General features: G+C 35.6%; 1 pseudogene across 1 annotated transcript; it reads right to left on the bottom strand.

The window, feature by feature from the left end:
- Positions 1–1284: 1284 nt before the first annotated feature.
- LOC309962954 (small ribosomal subunit protein mS31-like) lies at positions 1285–2727 on the bottom strand (annotated as a pseudogene). The gene is made up of 2 exons: positions 2680–2727; positions 1285–2463 (listed from the first exon to the last, which is right to left on the bottom strand). The product of its transcript is annotated as a small ribosomal subunit protein mS31-like (transcript).
- Positions 2728–6996: the final 4269 nt, after the last annotated feature.

Genomic DNA, 6996 nt, shown 5'->3' with positions numbered 1-6996 from the left:
CTTCATTTCTCATTTATCAAATGTTATTATATCTCTAGTTTGAAGGTTTATGATGATGGTCAAACTAGATGTTTGAGTCAGCCCTTTGAGAAGTTTCTTGGCTGTGGTCTACATATACAAACTCCTTGTTTTCTTCATTTGATTAGCCAGATCAAAGAAATAAATCTTTTGGGATAAGCCCTTTTTTAATGTCTTATTTTAGTAAATGATACATTCATCTATCACATGAACATTGTGCTGTTAGAAAAGGCATTTTAACCTTATTTACTAAAAGAAAACTTCTCATTTGATGTGAGATCTATGTTTTTTTCAAAGATTAATTCAAGCTCTTTGTCTTTCTGGGAGACAACTATAATCTACTTTTCTCTTAATAAATATCACTCTAAACCTTCTAATATATTTTATATTAAATATTGCTTGTAAATGTACTTAAATCCTACAATCGTCTAATGAAAAACCATAGCATTTATAGATAGAAAACTGTAGAAGCTGCTCTGGGAATAGATATGTTCATACAGTCAACTTTTTTTTCCTTTGGCCACACCACAGGGCATGTGGATCTTAGTTCCCAGACCAGGGATAGAACCTGCGGCTCCTGCAGTGGAAACATGGAGTCTTAACCACTGGACCACCAGGGAAGTCCCCATACAGTCAACTTTTGTATCCAATTATTTCAAAATATTCTCAGGTGTCTTATAAGTAAAAAAAAAAAAAAGAAAAAGAAAAAAAATTAAAAAGTGTACTCAAAAAAGCTAGAAAAGTATTTTGAAGGAAGTGTAGAGGAAACAAGCTACACGATTTTGAAATAACGTGTTTCCAAAAGAACTTCTATCACCAGTAGTAAGCACTAGGGAGAAGAGAGCTCTAGACCTCTCCTTAGCAAGCATAAGTTTCTTTTATGCTTTATCAACTCTTCTAGAAGAGCAGAGTCTGATGGGCAACTTAAATTTCCACTGAATTGTATTTTAAAAGGTAACATAATACTATTGAAAATAAAAGAGATGCTGAAGGTTCCAAGCACAGCAGAGTTATACATTCTTTTCCACAGAACTGATGAACAACTAGAGCATGTTTGTGAAGTTATATTTATTAATAGAATTATATTTGTAATGCAATTCAGTGGATTTTTCATTAAAGGAATTGTGCAATAGTTTGTTAATGGATGTAGTTGTTGTCTGATGATATTTAAGCTTGAACTTTTAAATATTGGATTTTTTTTTCTAGTAAAATTTTTAAATTATAATATGAATCTCCAACAGCTTGAAATAAAAATTTCCATGGTCTTCAATTGAACTGTATGCCGCTTTCTTTTAGAATGTCCTGTTTTTCATTAAAATAATTTCTAAACCACTCTATATGTTCAACCTTCTGCTTAACACTCAGATATGGGTTTTTGGAAAGGCCACAGGTCATCAACTCCATGAAGTGGCGAATTGGTCCTTGTTTTGGAAAATCCTCCAGGTATTTATCCAGAAATATATGTTCATGAAATTCTGAACCATCATCATCAAAACCTGCTTCGTTGTTAGCTGGGAACTCCCACAATTTCCCCTCTTTTGTCAACTGGATCATCTCTTCAAAACCATTCTGAAAGTGTCGTACGTACTTTGACTGCCGCTAACTGCTTAGAAAATTCTACATCCCAAAGAGAAGGTGCTGCCTCTGTTTCAGGTGCCTCTTCAGTAACTGCCTTAAGCTCAAAATTATTAAGCCTCTTCCCCTTGAATATATTTTTCCTAAAACTTTTTCTCAAATCAGCAGCCTTCTCTTGGCCAACAAAATCATCAGTCCCTTCATCAAACTGAATCTGATGCACTGGTCTTGCGCTAACTCTCACTGTGGCAGATCTGGCAACTTTCATATCTGATATGATGTTAGTGAAACTAATTTTAGGTCTCTCTCCATCCTTCTGTGCCCTCGAGTCTTCTTCGTGCTGCTGGAGCTGCTTGAGCAGCTCTGACTTGTTCATCTGCTTAACAAAAGGGAGAGAGTCTGCAACCGCGGATGCAGCAGCCACAACTCAGGGACTCACTTCTCTTTGGGGGTCATCTTCTGGAGCTTTCTGAAGTCTGCCAATTGAAGCCTCCAAACTTTTAAGTTGGCTTCTGTTGGGTGGCTTTGTTGTTTGTACATTTACTGTGCTTATTTCAACTTTCATTCCCTTAAGAATCTTTTACGTCTTTTTACGTATTCTCCTTTACACTGTGTTGGCTCTCTGTCTCCTTGGAAATCTCACGAGTTGGAACAGACTGCTCATCTTTCTTGCTATAGATCACGCTGTTAGTGCCAAAATATCTTTGGATATTATTTTTTGTCCTGACCGTGTTCATGCAGAGACGCGAGTAGCACGATGGCGGCCGCCGATACCTCTGGGCCTCCGGAGCACAAAGGGAGGCGGGAAAGGGGGCGAAGAGGGAGGAGCGGAAAAACAGAATTGGGCACACAGGGGCGACAACGCGTCCTCTACATATTGGATATTTTTAAAGCAGTATTGCTCATAGTGATATGGGGATGAATGTAAGGAAATGGAATTTTGATTTGATATCTACTGCTTTTGACTGTTCATCATCTATCTCCTCTTCATTGGCAATGAAATGGTGAGTTTCCTTTGGAAAACTACCCTTTGTTTCTCATGCTCTCTTGATTCTACCCTGTCTAATTAAGAGGAATGTGACTCACTAGGCCAATCAGACGCTTCCTGTTGGGAATTTGAATCTTGAGCGGCATGGTGAGAATAACAAAATGTTTGGAGCTCATTTATCCCAATAATAGTGGCCTGAAAAGTCCAATCAGTTTGGCTGCCTTGGTCCCAGAAGATGCCTTGTGTCCTGTCCTCTGTATTACCTGATTACACTGCTTTCCTTTATTTGTGCCATACCAAATTCTTCCAGTAACTTTGCCCTCCTTTTCTAAGTTAATCAGAATTGTTTTCTGCACACAAGTGCCTAACCAACTGGTGATTTTTATACAGAAAGCACATGGAATAATAGGTAAATCTTTTTGTTTTTTCTAATTTCAATTTTTAATTGTTGTTTTCATAGAAATACATTTTATATTGGAGTATAGTTGCTTTACAATATTGTGTTAGTTCATAGTGTACAGCAAAGTGAATCAACTATACGTATACATATATCCACTCTTTTTTGCATTTCTTTCTCATTTAGGTCACCACAGAGCATTGAGTAGAGTTCCCTGTGCTACACAGTAGGTTCTCATTAGTTATCTATTTTATACATAGTATCAATAGTGTATATACATCAATGCCAATATATCCCAATCCATCCCATCCCACCACTTTCCCCCTTTGTATACATACATTTGTTCTCTACGTCTGTGTCTCTATTTCTGCTTTGCAAATAAGATCATCTATACCAATTTTTTCAGATTCCACCTATATACCTTAATATATGATATTTGTTTTTCTCTTTCTGACTTACCTCACTCTGTATGACAGTCTCTAGGACCATCAATGTCTCTACAAATGACCCAATTTCATTCCTTTTTATGGCTGAGTAATATCCCATTGTGTATAGGTACCACATCTTCTTTATCCATTCCTCTGTCGATGGACATTTAGGTTGCTTCCATGACCTAGCTATTGTAAATAGTGCTGCAGTGAACACTGGAGTGCATGTATCTTTTCGAATTATGGTTTTCTCTGGGTATATGCCCAGTAGTGGGATTGCTGGGTCATATGGTAGTTTTATTTTTAGTTTTTTAAGGAACCTCCATACTGTTCTCCATAGTATCAATTTACATTCCCACCAGCAGTGTAGGAGGGTCCCCTTTTCTCCACACCCTCTGCAGCATTTATTGTTTGTAGATTTCTTGATGATGGCCATTCTGACTGGTATGAGGTGATACCTCATTGTAGTTTTGATTTGCATTTCTCTGATACTTAGTGATGTTGAGCATCTTTCATGTGTAATGAAATTTCTGCTTGTGCTAAACTTATCTACTGCAGTGGTTCCAAAAACTGGCTTCAAATTAAAGTCAATGAACTTTAAAACCATGTTAATTGCCAATTAATTCAGACTGTTGAACATGAAGACCAAGCAAAAATGTGTTTTGTTTGTTTGTTTTATTGTTGTTGTTGTCAGTGCTTTTCATTTTAGCTTATTGTTTTAAATGTGGTTTTATTCTCTTATTTCAAAGAAAACATCTTTTATTGTGAGTTCTAAAATAATATTCCATATTCCCCTCCCTTTTCCTAAGGTCATACAGTCTTAAAGTATGGTTTACCTCAATTTTTATAATATCTTTTATCTTGGGTCAGTAGTAGTTTTATTTGTTTCATTTTTATAGAAAGATTTGTAAACAGTATAAAATACCAAATAATTTATCAAGATCTGTATTGAAAAATGTAGTCCCCTGACTCTTTCATTTCCTATTCCTATTTTTCCTTCTCTGTCTTTGAACTAAGATTTTCCTTCTGGTATTTATTTCATATTATTAAGTAAATAGTCATTTTTTCCTAATTTTTCAATTTTACATAATAAGTATTGTAATTATATTAGTCAGTGTTTTTCAGAGAACCAGTACCAATGGGATATATATTATTATTTATATTATTATTGTATAAGTATTATATTATCTTACTATATATGTTCTTATTGTAGGATATATATCAATTTATTTATTTATTATATATTTATCATTTATTTGTATACATATTATAAGGAATTGGATCATGTGATTATGGAGGCTGAGATATCCCAAGATCTGCAGCTGGCAAGCTGGAGACCCAGAAGAGCTGATGGTATAGGTTCTAGTCTGAGTTTGAAGACAGAAGACCAATACATTATCTTGGAATCAGTCAGCCAGAGAAAGCAAATTCTTTCTTACTCAGCCTTTTTATCCTAGTCAGGCTTTCAATGGTTTGGATGAGGCCCATCTACATGAAGGAGAGCAATTTGTTTTACTTAGTCTACTAATTTGAATGTTAATCACATCTAATTATGCTAAGAAGTGAGCAAATAACGTGTGATCTCTCATCTATCTCTCATCTATCTATCTATCTCTCTCTCTCTCTCTCTCTCTCTCTCTCTATTTTTGGAGCTGGAGCCCCATCCCTTATTCAATGCTGTCACTACTATTGGGTTCATGTCACTCTAATTCAGTTATATTACCCTAACGTTGCCCCTGTCTCCTTCACAGAGGCAAGGTTCTGTGAGCAATTGTTTAGCTTTCTTTTGGTTATGATTAATGATTCTTGGCTTTGGAGTATATTTTACCCAGTAAGCAAGACAAAGCCAGATAAAGAAGAATCTCAGTCTCAAAAGCAGTGTCATGGAAAATATCAGTGATTAATAAAATCCCATCTGACAACAGCTTAGATATGCAATATGTTAAATTGGAAATAACAATGAAAATAAACAAAAAGAATATCTTTTCTCATGTTCTCAGTGAAAGAAGTCCAATAAAAATTCAGCAAACTTCCTTAACACCAGTACACGTTTCCCGATTATTTTGTTTTTTGATGTGTTCTCTCATAAAAAATAGCTACGCCCTTTGCAATATGATTGATTCCATGTTTGGGGGCAGGAATAATTTAATTTGGACTTTGAATATACTATTATTGCCAGAAGGAAGGATTCTTTCAAGGCTGCCTGGTGGGAGATGACTAATATTAAAAAGACAAAAGGAACCATATTAAAGGGGCTTATAATGGCTGACTCTGACAATTTTAAATTAATGATGACAGGAAAAAACTATCAGAATTAATGGAAACAAATTCAGTTCTTCAAAGGCCATGATTTCATAGTGACATGAAACTGAGAGGACTTCCCTGGTGGCACAGTGGTTGAGAATCCATCTATACCAATGCAGGGGACATGGGTTCGAGCCCTGCTCAGAGAAGATCCCACATGCCGTGGAGAAACTAAAGCCATGAGCCACAACTACTGAGCCTGCACTCTAGAGCCTGTGAGCCACAACTACGGAGCCCACACTCCTAAGAACCTGTGCTCTGCAACAAGAGAAGCCATCGCAATGAGAAGCCCGTGCACTGCACCAAAGAGTAGCTCCTGCCTGCCGCAACTAAAAAAATAAAAGCCCACTCAAGAAATGAAGACCCAACACAGCCATAAATAAATAAGTTAATTAATTAATTAATTAATTTAAAAAAGAAAGTGAGAAATTAACATAAAGTGTATTAATTGCAATACAAAAGTAGGAGAGTATTATTGTATACACATTAACTGTTTTTTCTATTAAGTATATGTTTTTTATAGACTGCAAAGATGTACATGTCCTTATTTCTCTCAGAGTAATAGATAATAATAAATTCTGTGGTGGGGGGAAGGAGTGTTACTTATGCAAATAATTCTAGAGAGGTTAGTGGCTGTACCATGAATAAGAAAAATAAAGTAGTCCCAATGCCGTGTAAAATAGACAGGTAGATGAGGGTCCTGCAGTGTGTTTCAGTTTGGTGTATTGGCTAAATTGTTCCATAGAGGAGAATTTAACATGTAGATGTGATCCTTCATCTAGCATGAAAGACATCTTTTGAAGGACCTACTAAATGGAATTACATACAGATAAAATATCCTTATGTTTGCTTGTTTCTGTTTTTTCCCAACATTTTTATCCTAGTAAAATACACATAACATAAAATTTACCACTGTAACCATTTTTAAGTGTACAGTTCAGTAGCATTAAAATACATTCATGATGATGTCCTACCATCACCACCATCCATCTCCACAACTTTTCATCTTCTATAACTAAAATTCTATACAAGGTAAACAAGAACTCCCCATTTGCTCATTTTACCCCAGCCTCTGGCAACCATCATTACATTTCGTCTCTATGATTTTGACTAGTCTAAATACCTTATATAAGTAGAGTCATACTGTATGTGTCTTTTATATGACTGACATATCATTTAGCATAATGACCTCAAGGTTCATCCATGTCATAGCATATGTCAGAATTTTCTTACTTTTTAAGTCTGGATAATATTCCATTATATGTATATACCACACTTGCCTTATC

This window comes from Leucopleurus acutus (genome assembly GCF_964270905.1).
Source record: "Leucopleurus acutus genome assembly, chromosome: 6".
Classification (NCBI taxonomy): Eukaryota; Metazoa; Chordata; class Mammalia; order Artiodactyla; family Delphinidae; genus Leucopleurus; species Leucopleurus acutus.
This window is presented reverse-complemented; position numbering and strand designations above follow the sequence as displayed.